This window comes from Gadus chalcogrammus, chromosome 7 (assembly GCF_026213295.1).
Source record: "Gadus chalcogrammus isolate NIFS_2021 chromosome 7, NIFS_Gcha_1.0, whole genome shotgun sequence".
NCBI classification, from domain to species: domain Eukaryota; kingdom Metazoa; phylum Chordata; class Actinopteri; order Gadiformes; family Gadidae; genus Gadus; species Gadus chalcogrammus.
The window spans coordinates 125,411-145,035 of NC_079418.1; the positions used below are offsets into that span (position 1 = coordinate 125,411).

Consider the following 19,625-nt stretch of genomic DNA (forward strand, 5'->3'; position numbering starts at 1 on the left):
CTCAGCACTTAACATATTTGTACCACTATTTTAAGGCATACTATATATTTTTACTATTTTTTAGGCATACAATGGCACTAAGTTAACGGTATAGTGTGTGACGACATGAATGTAGTGAGTGAACGAAATGTTGAACGTATTTTCTTTATTTATTCATTATTTATTATGTTACCTTTTTAAATGAGACCGGTATGTGAGTGCACTGAATTTCGTTGTACTTCTGTCCAATGACAAATAAATGTATCCTATCCTATCCTATACTGAGTAAATCTTTCAAGGTGGAGAGTCTGTACTGTCATGCAGTTTTCTTCGGTTTGAACAAATCATAAGTGTTATTTGTAGTTGACCTTGATATAACTACTGTAGCTGTGAAAAAGTAGAATCACTAACAAAGTGTAAATCATTTAAAACATATTTCAGCAGACACTTGTTAACTCTCTGGCCACTCCTACTCATGTAAACTTCAACCTCCAAAACAATCTTTGTTCCTTTTTTTATTTGGATATTTCTGTTTAAAAAAAAAAGGGTATGGCACCTGCTTGTTAAAATAATGAAGTTCAGAGTTGTTTTATTTTTTCAGGCCAGAGAGTTAACGAGTGCTAAGAAAGTTGCTCCAAAGTTTCTGGAGGTCGGTGAAGACTAGGGTTGCCAACCGTCCCGTAAAATACGGAATCGTCCCTTATTTGGCAATTAAATGTTGCGTCCCGTATTGAACCAATACGGGACGCAATTTGTTCCGTATTTCCATAAATGTCCAATAAACATGTCTGTCACACACACAAATACTAAATCTAACAATAATGATCAAAACAAAACACAGGGAATACTACGCAAAATTGTCGCGGCGGGATCTACGCAAGACCCGCTCCGGTCATCTGTGTGTCTGCGCATGCGTGTGGTGGTCACGGTTGCCTAGCGACAGACACCACACACCGGCGCTGCTCACAAAACCTGCGCCTTTTAAAAATGCCCACTACACCCGGTACTCCACCACGTCCTCAAAAGCGTAAACGCTTGCAGAAGTACGGACGTGAGTGGGAAGACGCACATCCTTGGCTGGACAGCGTCAATGGAGATGTTTACAAGGCAAGTTGTAAAATATGTCGACGAGTGTTTTCAGTGGCGCACGGTGGGCTGTCTGACATCAGACAGCATGCAACAGGAGAGCAACACTGCAGACACGAAAGATCACAGAAGACCCAAGCGTCAGTGTCACAGTTCTTCATACCCCAATCATCTCCTGAGGTTGATACGGTATGGGACATTATGTTGTGATTGATTTCCTATCTGGTTGTGCTTTTGCCAGAACATCGCAGTGCATGGGCAGAGCCTATTTTAGTAAACTGTTGTGGTTTGATTGATTGTTTAGGATGTTGAGTTTTAAAAGTCGAATGAACGACCATTTATTTAATATACAGAAGTATATAAATATTATATATGGCCATTTAAAGAACAAATCATACTAATGGATTAACAGTTAATAAATAAAAAAATACATTTGTTAAAAGAAAACCTTTATTCTTTAATATACATACATTTCCTAGATTAAAAATGTTTGTAGAGCTTTCTGTGTATTCTGTGTCACAATTTTTATATTTTTGAGGAATGCAGTGTTCAGTGATCATTACATAAATTATATTATTAGTGTGGTTAAACTGTTTGGATGACCTGACTTCTTTTTGAGTGACAAGACAGGCAGCAGACAAATGTTAAATTTAATCAACAATATGTCATCCCACTCTTCCTCTCTATATTACCGCAGCTGAGGTGACACAGGTGTACCACACAGTCAGACACAACCTCAGCTACAACAGTGTTGACTAAACTGAATCAAAAGATTCTCCTGGATTCAAAAATTGTAAAAAAAAATGTATAGGGAGAACAAAGGCAGAGGCAGTGGTTAAAGATGTCCTTGCTCCAAAGGCAGTGGCTGATGTTCTTAAGGCCCTAACATCAGATAAACCCCTCCCATTTTCCATTCAGACAGATGCATCAAATAAAGGCAACAGGAAGATGTTCCCCCTTGCTGTTCAATACTTCAGTCCAGAATGCGGGGTCACCAACAAAATGCTGGATTTCATTGAAAATGCAGATGAGTCCGCTGCTGGGATTGTAGCTCTCATTGAGCAGTCGCTTGACAAATTTGGCTTATCGTTGGATCATGTGACAGCATTTAGTGCACTGCAGACAACACAAATGTGAATTATGGAATTCAAGACTCTGTCTTCACCAACTGGAAGAAGTAATAAAAAGATCTGCTGCAAGGAAACTGCCATGCGCATATTTTACACAACTCAGTGAAGCATGCTCTTGACCAGCTCACTGTAGATGTGGAAAATGTTGTGCTGAAGGTCTATGCCTTCTTTTCCACATCTGCCAAACAAAGAGAATCACTCAAAGAGTTTTGTAGGTTTTGTGATGTTGCGTTCCAGGAAATTCTGCGACATGTCACAACCAGGTGGCTCTCCCTTAATCCAGCCATCACCCGGCTAATGCAAACCTGGATTGCACTGAAATCGTACTTCATCAGCCTGGGGGGAGGAGTGTCCCAAACAACTTCGAGCATTGTTAAATTTCAGTGAGGACTCAACTGAGGAAGATGGAGACATTGTGGAGGTTTACCTTCTTTTCTGCAATAATATCCTCTCTCTCTTTGAGGAAGTTGTAAAGAAGCTGAGTGATGAAACCACCTGTGTTGAGTTATATTCCATCATGGAAAACTTCAAGCAAAAGCTCACACAGAGACGAGATTAACAGTTCTATGGCTACTTAACTAAATTGAAGCTGCAGCGTCTCCGTCCACTTGATGCTGACATGGCAAGGGCAGATTTTACTGTATTCTTCAACACAGCACTCATATGTTGAGAAATGGTTCAACTTTTCGGAAGACTACTGGTTGTTCTCACTGCAACCTCTCTCTCTGCACCATGGCACCATGACCTTTACTGACATTGAGAGGGTGACCACCAAGCTCAACGTCATCCATAAAGTCAACATGGATGAACTTTATGATGAATGCTCCACAGCAAAACCCATTCTGAAGAGGCTCAAAGAAGATGCTGAAGATGAATGGAAGTCCAAAGGTGTGGCTGCCAGGTTGGTGGCTCTCTTTCGAGTAGCTGACCTGCCAAACATGCTGTCTATCACCAGACACATCCTGAGCATCCCAGCATCCACTGGATGTGTGGAAAGGATCTTCTCCAGAATGGCCAACAAATGGAGTGACTGCAGGAATAGGTGCTCCACAGAGCTCATGAGAAGTGAGCTGCTGATCACTCAACTTTGAGCAGTCCTGTTCAGAGTTTTACAACAGCGCTTTGAAAGACAAAGAGTTACTCAGTGCTGCAAGGAGTAACAAGAAGTACACCTGGAAAAAGAAGTAACAGTTTTGAGGGGAGGAGTAATGTTGAGGGAAGGAGTAATGTTTTGCACTTTCTTTTTTTACATAAGTTTATAAGTGTTTTTGTTGTTTATTTGTACTGTTCTTTTTTGTAAAAATGTTCAAAGAGAGTCCCTATAGTTATGCACTTAAAAAGTAACATGAAGTTCTCAGTTTATTTAGTTTATATTTTATAGTTCATTGCTGCACACGCCACACAAAGAGATTTCATTCAAGATTTAATTGACTGCACTTTATAAGAGAATGTTATGTGATAATAAAGCATTTCAAGCTTTAAGTATGACTAATTCCTTTCTTGATCAACCCTTTACTAAAAACACCAGCACAAAATAAAACATACCACTGCTGCGGGCGCCCCGCCCCACAGGAGTCGGGCCCGTGGTGAGCGTCCCTTATTTTAATTTCTGAAAGTTGGCAACCCTAGTGAAGACGCACAGCAGCAGTCCCCGTGCTACCCCAAAGAATCAGTGTTATTCGTTCCATTCCTCAGAGTAGACCACAGGATTCAGCCTCGTTTTGTTTTTACTTTTAATTCATTCCTCGGGAGGACTTTCCAGTCAGACTGCGTACTGTGTTCCCGCTAGACATAGGTTACAATTGTTCTCAAGCCCTGTTACCCAGAGAAGTTGTGTCAGGCAGAGATGAGGAAATGTGCTGTTCATCGCCTAAAGTGTGAGTAAGAGATTTGAGAAAGACAAACAGTACCACAGCAAGGATGCAAAGTTCATTCCTTAAGTCTTTCATTATGTTGACCAACTGTACAAAAGAATTTATAAAAATCTATTTGACAAATCAAAAAGTATAACTCAATGTGTTATGGTTTGCAAGTGTCAAGAACATTTAAAGTACTATGAAGATTTCTGTGAAGCCATTGCAGTCAGCGGCGAAGGCTGATTTCTGTGAAGCCAGCGGCGAAGGCTGCTGCCCCTAAAGCCAAGAAGGCTGCTGTCAAGAAGCCTGCCGCCACCGTCAAGAAGGCTACCCCAAAGAAAGCCAAGAAGAAGAACAACAAGAAGACCTCCGTGAAGAAAATTACTTGGAAGAAAATTAAGCTCATAGAGCAACACAAAGATCCACCAATAGTTCAAGAATATGATGTTCCAGTGTTTTTGATATTGCTGTTGTATGTGAAAGATGGATACAGGAAGTCCACTAATACTGTGTGTACTAAAGCTGTTACAATGTTGTGGCAATGTTACAAAGACTGAAGTTCAATGGCCACAGTTTAGACCTTTCACATTGCTTTGGGAAATATCGACATTTTTGGGTTAGTTTGAAGGCAACTGTTTGCTTGTTGTTGAAGTGAATGTGTTTAAATAAATCTAGTTTACATTACATACTGAAGCCCCACTCACCAAGTGTGCCTCAGAAGAAAGTAGGATTATTATTTTTTTTTCAGCTTTACTGATCGATATCCATGTGATCAATAGCTTTATTCTCCATGTTTGCTAAAGGCAAAGACCACTTTATCAAATCCCAATGGGAGCGTCTGGATCCGCTGCTAAACCACCACGGGAAGACAGATGATACGAGACTAAAACACTACTTTGTCCACCTTTCAACTACAAAATACTCCCAAGAAAACACAGATTGTTTTTTGTCTCGGACTCAAACTCACAACCACGGGGCATGCACCTTACCAATAGACGAGGTTGTGTAAACAAACATAAAAAAAAAGGAAAAAATAAATTGAATACAAACTGAAAGGAAGAACCATTTCTCTTTGAGTCCCGAACCTTCCCCGTACGGCAATAGATTATCATCATGTCCAATGCCAATTTTAGGGAAATCAAAAGATGAATATCCTGACCAATATATAGAGCACCTGAAGAACAAGTGGAGAAGCAGGGCTTATCTTCTTATCATCTTCCTCGTCACAGAGCCGAGGAAGATGTACTTTGTTGCTTGCTTCTCTGAGAACATCTTCAATCAGTGTATCTGTGCCACTTTAATTACCATCTAAGGCTAAATACTGGCACGAGACCGATAGTCGACAAGTACCGTAAGGGAAAGTTGAAAATAACTTTGAAGAGAGAGTTCAACAGGGCGTAAAACCGTTAAGAGGAAGGGTTTGGGGGTGAAGGTGGCCGGTGGCTTTGGCCTCTGGCTTTACAGCACTCTCTGTAAAGCCAGAGAGTACACAAGCGTTTCTCTGGCTAAATACAATATATGAAGATTGCCTATCCACCTTGGAGATTTTACATTCACGTGAACTTCTAAAAGGATGTATCACTGCTAATATTTTACAGAAAAATTGGAAAGTTTTCCACCGAAATGGAAGGGACTATTCCATGGATAATCTTTTCATTTGTGTTGTTAATTTGTCATTGTGAAGGTAAGACCACGCTGTGAATGACTAAAAACGGTTAGTCTTTTCAGGGCAATGACTGCCCTCTTGCTCTTTCTGGGAGAAATCCCCACTCTCTCCTTTACCTCTCTGGCCAACCGTTGGGCCACAGAGGGCCTCTTCTCCAAGGAGCCAGCACAAGGAAATTCCAAATCTATGTTACAACTTCCAATTCTAAATATGTTGAATGGTGAGACTAATTCTTTGTTAAACAAATAAACTAAACCAGTGGTCTTCAACGTTTTCCCAGCCAAGGACCCCCAAACTGACGGAGAGATGGAGCGGGGACCCCCTACTTATATATTGTATAAAATTGTGTTTCATATTAAACTATCCTTCTTCTTAATTGAAGGAGCAGGCAGAGAAAAGCTCTCTCCATCGGATCAAAAGTGTTCATGTAAACGCGGCTAATGTGTTGGATTCATGTTAATGTGTAGTTAAAGACATTTCGATTTGTGGAAACAATTGCGGGGGGAATATAAAAAAAATGTCTAATCAACAAAAACTTTCGCGACCCCCCTGCAGTACCTCCGCAGACCCCCTGTTGAAGAGCCCTGCTCTAAAGGTGCGGCCACACCAAACGCGTTACTCGCGTTAGGGGCGTCCAAACTCGGCATTTTTGCATAGGGAACCATTGGTATAGGCGCGTAGACGCGTTACATGCGTTGAAGCGTCGCGTTAGGGGCGTTAGGCGCGGCAGACGCACGTAATTACGCACGTAAATGCAGTAACGCGCCCAACGCCCGGAGTTCAGAAATCTGAACTTTCAACGCTCCAACGCGTGACGCTTAGCCGCGATAGCCAATCAGCTTGGAGCTTGACCCGACGTCACTGGGAGACGGAACAGAAGCAGAAAGAAGCAATGGAGGACGCACTTATAGTGGCGGTGTGCGGTCAATCTGTCCTGTACGACACCACGCTGGTGTCGTACAGGGACAGAATTAAAAAGGAGCAGGCGTGGGTCGTCCTGGGCCAGGAGACGGGGATTCCTGGTAAGTTGAGTGAATAATTTGTATATTGCTTGGCTTCAGCTATCGGTTGTGTTTACTATGATACAAGTTTGCGCCGGTTAGCGGTAGCACCAGTTAGCACTAATATAAAGTGATACTACTACAACAGACTATCCCGCTTGTCAGGCTACACAACTTAATATGTATATTACTTTCTTGTCAGTGGACGTATGTCGCAGGAAATGGAAGTCCCTCAGGGACAGGTACATGAGGGAGAAAAGGAGGGAGAAAGAGGAGGGAAAAAGGAGCGGGTCAGCGGCAAGGACGGAAGAAATGGAAGTTCTTTGCGGTCCTGTCCTTCCTCGACCCCTTTGTCACACCGAGGGAGACCAGCAGCAACCTTCCTCGGTGTGCAGAGATGGAGGTAGAGATAGAGGATGACGGGGCTGCAGAGACTTCAGGGGTAGGAGAAGCAGACGAGCGTGATGAGGCAGCAGCAGCAGCAGGGCCATCGCACAATACAGGTTTGTTGAAGTGAACGTATACGTATACAGCTTCTGCATTATGGCCACATTCTGTATTGAGGAAAGGTTTATAGTGCTGCACGATTCTGTCTCCATCTTTAATGTGCTGTAATATAGATCACTCGTATATCTTCCAAGCCAAAAAAAAACCAAGACTTCTTACTCAATAACAGATCAGCTGTCAGGAAATGAATCGGACCCTGTCGATGTTCCTGCCGCTGGCCCTGGCCCTGCCCCTGCCCCAAGACCACCGAGCGGTATGTACAGGACAAAGTTGTATAGCTTTAATTTCAGGTGTCAACTATGTTTATTGCTAACCGTTTAAGCTTTAACTGATATGAATACTGTTAACGGATTACTACTATAATTGACACTTCCAACCAACCACACATGCAGGTTAAACAGGGGTATTGATAACGTTTTGGCTTTTCAATTGTGAAGGTAGTATTGCACTAACTTACAAATTATGGTGTTTTACATTTCATACAGGGAGGAAGAGAGCAAGCGGGGTACCATGTGGGAACACCCCGATACAGGAGGCCATCCTCCAGGCCCTGCAGAGGGATGGAGAGTTGTGCGCAGACGCACAGTTTTTAAACGGCCTACTTCCTTCCCTGAAGAGTTTGCCACCAGACGCAAAGGAGTATGTGAAACTCCAAATTCACAAAGTCATATTTGACGCCACCCAATTCACCCTTAATTTGGAACCCGTCTAATCATGCTCCTGCTTATTAGCAAGAGTGGTGGTGACAATCTCTCCAGGGAAAGAACTGGGCTGCTGTGACTAAAAAATAAGCTGTTTGTGAGAAAGGTAGTTAGTTAGGTAAATCCTTTCTCACAAACAGCTTCTTTTTTAGGAAGATGTTAATGTTCTTGTTCTTGTGTTCTGTTTTACATTTATAATATATTGTTCTATGTTGTTTTGTAAATAAAATATTTTTAATAACTCTTCTCTGAGTGATTTTAAGATCTAGCATGCACGGACACAAATACACATACATTTTGCTACTTAATATAACAATTTTATTAACAACTTAATAATATTGAAGGAATTGCTGCTTATGTTTTGTGTGGGTGGCTCCTAAAAGAGCCGTTTTGGGGTTGCTTGTGCACTGCACTAGATGTCGCCCTGCCACGAGACGGTTCCTTCTTCAGAGAAGTAGGAGGTGAAGGTCTCGCAGATCCGAATGGCCTCTCTCCCGGCGTTGTTTGCAGCCACTCTCCCCAGCCTTGGCAGAGGCTCCACCGCACCACCCGGGATGCACTCCCTCACTGCTGCTGTTGGTGCTGTTCTGCGGAGGAAATTGTGGAGCACACAGGTGGCCTTGATGCATCTCTCTGCCAGCTCAGGATGGACCTCGATGACTCTCCGGTAGATCCGCCACTGAGAGGAGAGGATGCCAAATGCGTCCTCCACCACCAACCGAGCCCGGGACAGACGGTAGTTAAAGACGCGCCGCTCTGGTGGGAGTACGCGTCCGGGGAATGGCCTCATGAGGTTGGTCCGTAGCGGAAAGGCCTCGTCCGCTACAAACACATGAGGCAGGGGTCCTCTGTGCTCAGCCCCCGGCAGTGCTCTCTCAGCAGGGAGCTTGAGATCGCCAGCGTGGAGGGCCTGACCAAATGCAGAGTTGGCCAGAATTCCTCCATCACTGGTTCTCCCGTAGCCCCCCACATCGATGACCCGGAAGCAGTAGTCTGCGTCGACAACTGCCAAGAGAACGATAGAAAACGTTCCCTTGTAGTTGAAGAACTGCGAACCGGAGTAGGCAGGGGCCTTCAGAACTACATGCTTCCCATCTATGGCGCCACAGCAGAGAGGGAAGTTCCACCGCTCCTCGAACCGCTCTGCAACCACTCTCCACTCCTCTGCAGTGGGCACAGCCATGAACTCCTCCACCAGGCAGTCCCAAATAGCCGTGACCACATCCGAGACGATGGAAGCCACGGTGGAGGCCCCGACCCGGAAGCTGTTTGCGATCGTTCGAAACGAATCACCACTAGCCAGGAATCTGCATCACATGAATAATTTATTTTAGCCTTATTGATAATTTCAGTTGTATAGCAAATCTGTAGGCCAATTATCTCACTGCACAGGTAAATGTCTTGACTAGTGTTTACAATGGATTTGCATCAGCTTATTTTACTTTCAAAAGCATGACAAGGAGGTCAATGTGGAATTTACTCACAAAGTATAATATTAATTAATATTTTGAGCCATGATGCATTTCTTTATTTTGTTTGTATAAAACTCTGGTGACATGCATGTATGAAGATTTGCGTTTAGGTTGAAATACTGGGTGGAGCATTGACAGGAAAAATGAATAGCAGGTAGGTGCAATGGGGAAAGCAACTCATCACCACCATGTCATGTCAGCACGCTTTCTTTTGCCTTGTGTTGAATTTAACTCAATGAATATTGCCTTTCATGTTACAATGGCCTATGCCATGGGTGAGCCTAGTGCACGATGCTTGAATAAATGGGTCACTACTCAAATATAAAGAACACATTGGAAATAGATGAATGCACTTTCCGATAGTATATGACTACAGAATGTGCTGATTTTAATAAGAGTAATTAGCCTATGAAACCGCAACTTACCGGAGACAGATGGAAAGGCGCTCCGCCGCTGATATGGAGCGCCTGTAGTTGGTGTCCTGACGGGAGATCATGGCACCAACCCGGGCTAGCAGGTCATCGAACATGGCGACAGTCAAGCGCAAATACCGCTTGAACCGGCCGTCATCCAGGCGGAGTTCCTAGAGGAGGTGGTGAAACTCACCCAGCTCTGAGCGCCTACGCATGATCTCATGCACCCAAACACGACGGCGTTTGGGTTTATTTCTCTCTTCCAACTTCCACAACTCATACAGCGCAGCGATGGTGGTGACTTTCATATTTGTGGAGTTTTGGAAAGAGAATGAGCGGGAGAAAATGGGCGGGCTCATCTAGCTGCGTTGACGCGTTGGAAGCGTTGAACCACCACACAATGATCAAGCGTCAGGTTAGGCGCGTTACTCGCGTTATCCAACGCGAGTAGCGCGTTTGGTGTGGCCGCGGCATAAGTATTTGAAGCTGATTGGTGCTAGCTGAGCTCCCCTCACTCTCCCCTCCCACCGTCTCTGCAGAGAGCCCCCGGCTGTCCGCCCAGTCCGCCACCGCCCCCGCCCCGCCGCCCAAGAAGGGCCGGAAGGTGAGCCTCATGTGGGATTCTGATCCGTGTTGAGGACCCTGTTTGGCAATAAGGTTCTGTGTGGAGATGCTTCACCCCAAAGAGTTTTATTGAACGAGGAATAGAATACAGAATATAGAATAGGCTGAATATCAAAGAGGTGTGCCGAGGACTGAGACTTCTTTTTGGAGACTCCTGATGAAAGCTTCTGCTAATCGACCAGACGATGCATGTGACGATTGTGTCTAATTTTTTTTCAGAAGTGGACGCCCTTCATGGACGAGGGTCTGCTGAAAGCTCCTGCTTTTATGTGCTGATGGTATTTTGTTTTCAGAAGTGGACACCCTTCTTGGACGAGGTTCTGACCAAGGCCGTGAGGAAGCACGGCGAGGGCAACTGGAAGCGCATGCTGCTGGACCACGACTACAACGGCCACACGGGCGTCATGCTGAAGGACCGCTGGAGGATCCTGAAGAGGGACACCGTGGCCTGACCCGACCCCCTACCCCCCCCCCCCACCCCCAAAGCCATGCATATTGATAAAAAAAAAATTTAAACTGTGTGAGCATATGTTGTAAGAATGCCTTTGTAATACAAAAGGGACCCTTTTTTTTTTTCAATGTTCTCATAATCGTTTGCATAATTTTCTAATTTATGTTTCATTTTCACGTTTTATGTTTGCGCTCCTTGTGTTTTCACTTGATTCTCCCGATGGATGCTGACGTGTTCAAGCGCCAATTGCACTCAAATGCTACTAGAGGACTAGCGTTCAAGCGCCACTAGAGGGCCCTCTAAACAGCAGTAGAAAGTTCTGTGCTGCATTTGTATTAAAAAATATTTGACATTTTCTTTGTCAAATATTCCACCAGAATAAACGGCTGGCTGCCAATGGTTCCATCGTGGTCTCAATCACACAACGCAACGAGAGAGTACGCAACCGCTACACGTGCAAGGTTCACAGTGGGCAGCCGCAGCCATGAGTTTCACCCTACTCTCGGCCAAAAGATCACCTATCAGGCGCCGGAGGAGTACATCTCTCGCGAGCTGTTCGACACTGTGCAGTGTCCAAGCCAGAACTACAAAACAAACTCATCACTGTCACACCAACTTACTACGTGCAAGGTTCACAGTCGGCAGCCGCAGCCATTAGCAGCACATTCTCATCCTCACATCTTTGATGTGAAATCTCCGGATGGTGCAATCTGTTCCACTGAGTCAGTAGAATGGGTCTCATTTTGTAACGTGTATATTAACACTGTAAAGCTCTGGGTCTGGCGTTATTTTTTCACTCCCTCTGCGGGTGAGGTCTAAGTTATTGTGTGATTTGAAATTACTTGAATATCTTATGGGAGTTTGTTATGTTCTAGTTTTGAATCAGATTGGTGAATCAAGAGGAAGCATTGGGAGGCATTGGAGGAATAGGCTATTTGAATGGCAGGTATTCATTCCTTGGTGCCTCTTAACTGTTGGTTACGGGGGACGATGGTAACGACGACGATAGTCTTCAGCTCTAGGCTCCTGTATAAGAGGGGTGAATAGGCTATTTGAATGGCAGGTATTCATTCCTGCCATTCAAATATGGCAGGAATGAATACCTGCATGAATACCACTGTTGGTTATGGGGGACGATGGTAACAAATTTGATTCAGGGGTCTAGGGTGACTTTACTCAATGTTTAATTTAATTGTCTGTTAAGAATAAGTAATTTGTCAAATGTAATTATAATTTGTAACCTCAAACTCTTTTTATTAAGTTGATGGAAAAAGGTACATGTTTTCTGTGCATCCTTGTGTATTTTTATTTTATAGGCTGTTCCTTAATACAGTAGTTATTCTAGCTATATGACGAGGCAGTTTTGTTCTCTCGACAGGTGAATCTAATTTTCCATGCTTTGTTAAGCAAGCCTTTTCCTGTTGGATTATGTTTCCCATCTTCTCTCAGAGCTCTGAATATCTATATGACTGCAAAACCTGTCATTACTGATGTACAAGAAGGAAGCGGCCAAGAAGAGCCCCCAAGAAGGCACCCAAGCCCGTGTTGTGTGCCCTATCTTTGCAGCCAATTCCAAAAGATCATGACTGAAAAAAACATCTGGATTTAGCAAAACAAAATGAACACTTTGACTGCAGGCCAACACAACGCAGATTCAGCTGGTCACACTTGGATCTATAAATGCCCGTAAAACAAAGAAAGCCTTGTGTCCGTACCTAACCCTAACCCAGAGAACGAAGATCACGGCCGACCATCGCAATATGGACACCAACAAGGCCACTCCTGATTTGAAACCCAGTGCGCAACCACCAAGCCCTGAAGACTTGATGGAAGCCCGTCGAGTGGATGAAGTAGGGAGCAAGGTGCCTGCTCGGGACAGGCCTGTGGAGGAAACGACGGGGGCCGACATGAGGAATAATAATAATAATAGATCACGGCCGAATAATAATAATAGATCACGGCCGACCATCGCAATATGGACACAAGAGTTGGCAACCTTTACAAAATCAATGTGAATTTAAAGAATCTTTACATTAGTGAAAATTAATATGTGTGGTTTTATAAACATTTTATCTCAAGCACTTTATAACCTCTTTTTGTCTAACCAGCTGATGTGCGTGTCCATTTTAAACATCTTTGAGCATTTCGACATTGTCGTGTTAGGAAACGACGGGGGCCGACATGAGGAATAATAATAATAGATCCACTTTTGTAACGCGTTACTCCCAACACGACGGACGGACGGACGGACGTACGGACGGACGGACGGACGGACGGACGTACGTACGGACGGACGGACGTACGTACGGACGGACGGACGGACGGACGTACGTACGTACGTACGGACATCCGTCCGTCCGTCCGTCCGACAAATGTTGAACATTAGTCCTTTATAAATATATAGTGACGATAATAAACAATAAAAACATCCTACTCGTCGTGCTCAAGTTCAACACTCCATCTTCGGAATTTAAGGGTCGACTATTAAAGCGTCTTAGAGTACCATATTAAGCGCTATATACATTTCATTTCTATCTATGGGTTAGGGTTAACCCCTGGACTATTTGGTCTGGCCCATGGAAGCCCCACTGCATATTTGCGGTGGTGCTCCCAGGGGCACGCAAGCCCTCACGCCACGTCATGTAATCTTGGAAGGCCTTCTTGCAGTCTGGCTCGTTCCAGTCAGCCATTCGGAGCTCCTCTTCGCTCCATGCGCGACGGCTGCTGGCTGGTATGGCCCTCAAAAGTGTCCGTGGTTGGACTGGCTGCTCCTCTTCCTGATCCACCTCCTGGACGTCTTCCAGCACCTCTTCTTCCTTCTCCTCATCCCCCTCCTCCCTCTTCCTCTTCGGTCCAATCTGTGGCCGGTGGACCAGGCCCTGGTGCTTGGTGCTGATGTCTGGGTCCAGCCGAAAAATGGTAGCATTCTTGATCTGCGAAACCTGGAACGCAACCTGGATCCTCATCTGCACCATCTTGGACTGGGGGATCGGCAGTTCAGCCAAGAGGGATTTGAGGTGTTCGTACACGACATACTCCCCCCTCATCAACATCCCCACGCACGACAGGAAGGTGAGGACGATGATCCTTTCTTTATCCGCCATACGCGGGGAGAGCCGCTGTAGGAGCTGCCGCATCCATGGGAAGCCATTTTCCCTGAACACCTCGATGTTCTTCGGGAATGAGAGAGACCTGGCCTCGATCTCCCTACAGACCGCCTCAGTCAAGCCTGCTGCCCAGCTCTCAGCACAGGGCTTTTGCCCGGGCCTCAGCACCTCCACGAACCTGCCGTCCTCCCACGAGAGTACTTTCCTCTTCCTGATGTCCCTGAGGGTGTAATGGGGCAGGAACTTCAGGTCGAGCTGGTCCAGGCCTTGGGTCAGCAGGTCCTTAATGTCATGTCCTTTGGCCTTGGCAATTTCCCTTGCCCGACCAAATGCACTGGGGTGGCGGAAGGAGTCCCGTGTGGCAAGGTCCTCGGTGACCTTTTCCACCTCCACCGACTTGGCAACCTTGCCCGGTGGCTGCGGTCCCTGCAGCGCCCCCCGGCGGGTTCGAGAACGTCTTCAAGTAGCAGTCCTCGAGGAAGACCATCCACAGTGCACCCCCCAGCACCGGAGCGGTCCCCTCGATGGACTCACAAAATCGGAAGAGTCTCTTTATCCGCTCGGCTTGCTCCCTGTCCCCGGTCCAGTTTCTCAGCGGTGGCGGCTCGATCCCAGAAGGGAGAAGGGAGGGCCTGGGCAGGGAAGCCTCTGTAGTGGGTGAGGGAGTTGGCGTCAGCGCTCGCGGTCCCCAGGCTGACGGAATACACTCGGTCTTCCTGGCACAGCGGGTGGCCCCAGAACACCTCCTCCAGAGCCAGCTCAGCCTGGTAGACCCCCCGAGTCCCTTGCTGTTCCTCAACAGGCCGGTTAGCTCCACCACGTAGTGTCTGGTGACCGCCCTCAATGCGGTCACCACCCCACTCCCGTCAGCAGTGTCCTTGAAGGGGACCACCAGCGGCCTGGTCCTCAAAAGGCACCGAAGCTCCTCCATGCCGAAAAGGCTCTGCGGTTCCAAGGACGCAGGCACCCCCTCCACGCCAGCCCTGAATTTGCAGACCTGCTCCAGCCTCATGGACATCTGGCCCACCAACTTCTCCAGATCCCCGATGTGCGCCAGGTTACCTGTTGCATGTGCCCGCACACAGCAATGCAGCCACTCACAGGGTGGCGGAAGGCCCTTGAAAGCTTCCTGTGAGGGATGTCAGTAGCTGCAGGAACAGCACGTTCGGGGCCTTCAACACACTGCTCAGCTCAGCAGACCAATCAGCATCCAGGGCATCCAGGCTGGAGGCAAAATTGGCAGCCTGAAACATGGACATGCAGCTGAACAGCTGCCCTCGCTGCCCCACCAGTTCCTGCAGCCCCCCCCCCGAGACCACATGAGGTGTGTGCCCTCATCTGCACTAGAAATAGTGAGGCCAGCATGGATAGAAAATGCCTCCACTGCTTCCCTGGCGGCCATTACCTCGCAATACCAGGGCTCCTCCGACTTTTGGCCAAATCTGCTGAGGGTTTTCAAGATTTGGAAGTCCTGGTTCTCCGTCTCCCCAGCAATGGCCTCATCGAGGATCCCCAAGAGGAACCCCTGGTCCTGGGGCAGGACATCCCACTTGGAAACACCTTTGTCCTTCGGGCCAAGTGCCTTCACTCTGTCCTTGAAGGACAGGATATGGCCCGTGCTTGAACAGCCCCATAATGTGCGTCGCTCCGGAAGTCATCCGTGACCACGTTCAATGGCATGACTGTGAGGTTCATAAAGAACCCCCCGTCTGTAATGGCTATGTAGGTGCCATGTACATGCCTGAGCATTCGCTTCTCCTTTCCGCTGAGCCCCGCAGAGTCAATGTGTTTTTTGATGAAGTGGTAGTGGGGAACCACCACTGGGGGCCACTTCATCGTCAAAAAATTGACCCCGGCATTGAGGGCGCTGAGCTCCCTCACTTCCAACACAATCCCATCAATGTCGAAAGTGAATTCGAGGGATGCCATCTCGCCATCACAGCATGCCGCTGATAGGGGACAAACAACCTCCTCGTCTCGTAGAAATTCTGAGGCCAACTTTGCCTTCAGAAAAGGTTCCAGCACACTGCTGGTGTTGTCCGCAGCAACCTCAAGAAAAGCCGGGACTTCCGGCTCTGGGTCCTCCCAGAGCATTATTGCAATTCTTTTACCTGCAACCAAATCTACCCTCGGGTACAAATAAAGTATACTTACCTTACCTTACCTATTATAGCACCCTGCCTGCCTGCCTGCCTGCCTGCCTGCCTGCCTGCCTGCCTGCCTGCCTGCCTGCCTGCCTGCCTGCCTGCCTGCCTGCCTGCCCGCCCGCCCGCCCGCCCGCCCGCCCGCCCGCCCGCCGCGCTGCCGTGGCCAGAGACGGGACTCATTACACTGCTTGGGCGTCATCGTTTGCGTAATCTTTTGAAGAAACGTAGCGTTGCAAAACCTGGGATGGACTAAGGTGGACCGCCGTCATTGCAGCTCTCTGCTACGTCACTACACTGTCCACATGTTTCACAAATAGAGTTTGAGGAGACGTCGTCAGAGTCTGTATGTTGCTTAAATTCTCCAAAACAGTGGGCGCTAAAGATCAGCGCACGGTAGGCCATTGCATCCAATGAGCTCGAGTTGAAAAAGTATATTGCTCACAGCACCTGGTATTCCCAGGCGGTCACCCATCCAAGTACTAACCAGGCCCGACCCTGCTTAGCTTCCGAGATCAGACGAGATCGGGTGCGCCTAAGGTGGTATGGCCGTAAGCATTTATAGACTTGACCATATTAGCTTTTATACAGGAGGAGGACGTAAGGAGTGAGAGCGCTGCCCTGGCCAGAGACGGGACTTGTACAGAAACAATGATTAGATCCATAATGAATGAATGAATACGTTATTCCAGACTCAGAGTTACATATTTGAACGCAATGCATTACACTGCTTGGGCGTCATCGTTTGCGTGATCTTTTGAAGACACGTAGCGTTGCAAAACCTGGGATGGACTAAGGTGGACCGCCGTCATTGCAGCTCTCTGCTACGTCACTACACTGTCCACATGTTTCACAAATAGAGTTTGAGGAGACGTCGTCAGAGTCTGTATGTTGCTTAAATCCTCCAAAACAGTGGGCGCTAAAGATCAGCGCACGGTAGGCCATTGCATCCAATGAGCTCGAGTTGAAAAAGTATAATGCTTACAGCACCTGGTATTCCCAGGCTGTCACCCATCCCGACCCTACTTTGCTTCCGAGATCATACGAGATCGGGCGTGCCTAAGGTGGTATGGCCGTAAGCATTTATAGACTTGACCATATTAGCTTTTATACAGGAGGAGGACGTAAGGAGTGAGAGCGCTGCCGTGGCCAGAGACGGGACTTGTACAGAAACAATGATTAGATCCATAATGAATGAATGAATACGTTATTCCAGACTCAGAGTTACATATTTGAACGCAATGCATTACACTGCTTGGGCGTCATCGTTTGCGTGATCTTTTGAAGAAACGTAGCGTTGCAAAACCTGGGATGGACCGCCGTCATTGCAGCTCTCTGCTGCTCCCTGCTGGCAGAGTCACTGCACTGTCCACATTTTTCACTAATAGAGTTTGAAGAGACGTTGCCAATGTCTTTATGTTGCTTACATTCTCCAAAACAGTGGGCGCTAAAGAATCAAGAGGAGCAAGAATTGACAAAAGACTTTATCGTGCAGAAATACAACAACGACAACAGCCTGGGTAGGTCTATAGAGTTACTGGTCGTCAACAGATTCCAGCCTCTTCTTAAACACACAATAGCACAGTACTCAGCAGTTTCTTGTTTTTTAGGTGTCCACACATAATCAAACACAAATTCTTCTAAACAGATGGTCACTGAGATGGTCGAGGACCCAGGAAGTGGAGTCAGCATGCATCGTCTCAGTAGCTTCCTGCTCTTGGGGTTGGGCCCCAACTCCTGCTCTGACCCAAGACTCCCAGGCCTCGTGATCAGCCCTGGATAAGAATCCAGAGACCCTTTAAATGTTTTCTACCATTAGATATACAAGCCTAATAATAATCATGGTTTACCATAGAATATACTCATTAATTTCTACCACACATCCCCCCTCTTGTGGCTGTCAAGACCACAACAAAAACATAACAGTCGTTTAGGTAAGATTTTGCACTACATTTGATCATCGTTAAAAACCTTTAAGCATGTTCAGGGATCTCAACCTGTATAATTCTCAGGATTTTAAACCTGTTTAAGGCAAAAAGATCTATCAAATGTCGTACTAGACTTCACACATAACATAGTATTCTCAGCATGCATTGAAAATTAGCATTTCAGAATATATGACGTAAAAATATGAAACTCAAAAAATGACATTTCAAAAAATAAGTAAATAATATAAATTAAAAACTAAGATTGTCAACAAGCTTGCATAGATTTGGATAGCTCTGATTATCGTCATGTACCGGTATACTATATAAACGTGGGGGGTTTGGGCATTGTGGTTGTTGCTTCTGTTTGCAGCCACCAGCCCTGAAACCCATTTAGTCCAATGTCCATTTGTTCAAACTGTCCGCAATGGTTGTGGTTCACATGAAGAGGTCACCAGTTAAGAAAATAGGACCTCCTTCTGATGTCCGATTCTCACATTCCGGTCTCCTCTCCAGTTTCACTCCAATCTATCTCCCCATAGAGCATCCTCTCCCAGTCACCCGACTCCTCTAGGTTGTTCATCGCAAGTGTGAATGATCCATCTGGGGCAGTTTTATTTGGAATGAAGGTACAACCCATTTCACCTATAAGAGCACAAACTCCCCCCTTTTCTGCTAAAAGCCAATCTAAAGCCTGTCTGTTCTGCCAAGCCACAGCTTTAAGAAGTATATATTCTCTCTGGCTTCCTTCAGTACCAGCCCCTGATTCCTGGCTCTTCCAGGTCTGTGTTGTCTCCGTGGTTTCATCCTTCCTCGGGGTCTGTCCTTGTGCCAGCGGAATCTGGCACAACCCGTAAAGGATCAGGAACAGGCTCCCCGTTTTCAGCATCATCATGTTGCTGTATCTCTTGGCTCGACTGGATCTGGTCCTGGGGCAGCTGGTCAGCCCCAGGTGTGTCTGCGTCTGGCTCCTCCTCCTCACGCTCATCCCTGGACTTGGGTTGAGCGGCTTTTGTGCAGTGGTTGAGATGATACCACGTGGCACTTCCTTCCACTTGGATGGCTGTTGGTGTTGCGTTGGTGACTTTGTATGGTCCTTCTCTCCTGGGCTCGTTCCACTTTCTCCTGAACACCCTGAGATACACTTGGTCACCTGGCTCCACCCCCCTTGGTGGCTCCTCCTCCAACTCTCGAACTCTGTCTTTCTCCTGTTGAAAAATAAGCCTGTGTATGCCAGTTAGTTGTCCCATATAACGTCTTAATTCAGTTTCCAATTGTTCTAATGGAGGTCCTTTATGAGGCCCTCGAATGACACGTGCGATAACTCATTAGTGTCAGTAGGGATGGGAATTGATAAGAATTTCACGATTCCGATTCCGATTCTGCTTATCGATCCGATTCCTTATCGATTCTCTTATCGATTCTCATTGGGTGAGAAAATAAGTATAAATGTGTTTGTTTGCATTACATCTCTTTAATATCTGATCAGAAGTGCTTCTAGTATTAGGAAATTGTACATTTTCAAATCAATTGGTCTAGACGAAAAGATATATGTTTCGCTTT

The 19,625-nt window shown here is 46.4% G+C and overlaps 1 non-coding gene and 1 pseudogene across 1 annotated transcript; one reads left to right on the forward strand and one right to left on the reverse strand.

Moving 5' to 3' along the window:
- Nucleotides 1-19,625, forward strand: part of LOC130385403 (zinc finger protein 135-like) — a 150,598-nt pseudogene that overhangs the window by 60,739 nt on the left and 70,234 nt on the right.
- Nucleotides 16,576-16,694, reverse strand: LOC130386714 (5S ribosomal RNA). The gene has a single exon (XR_008896177.1). It is a non-coding gene; the product is annotated as a 5S ribosomal RNA (ribosomal RNA).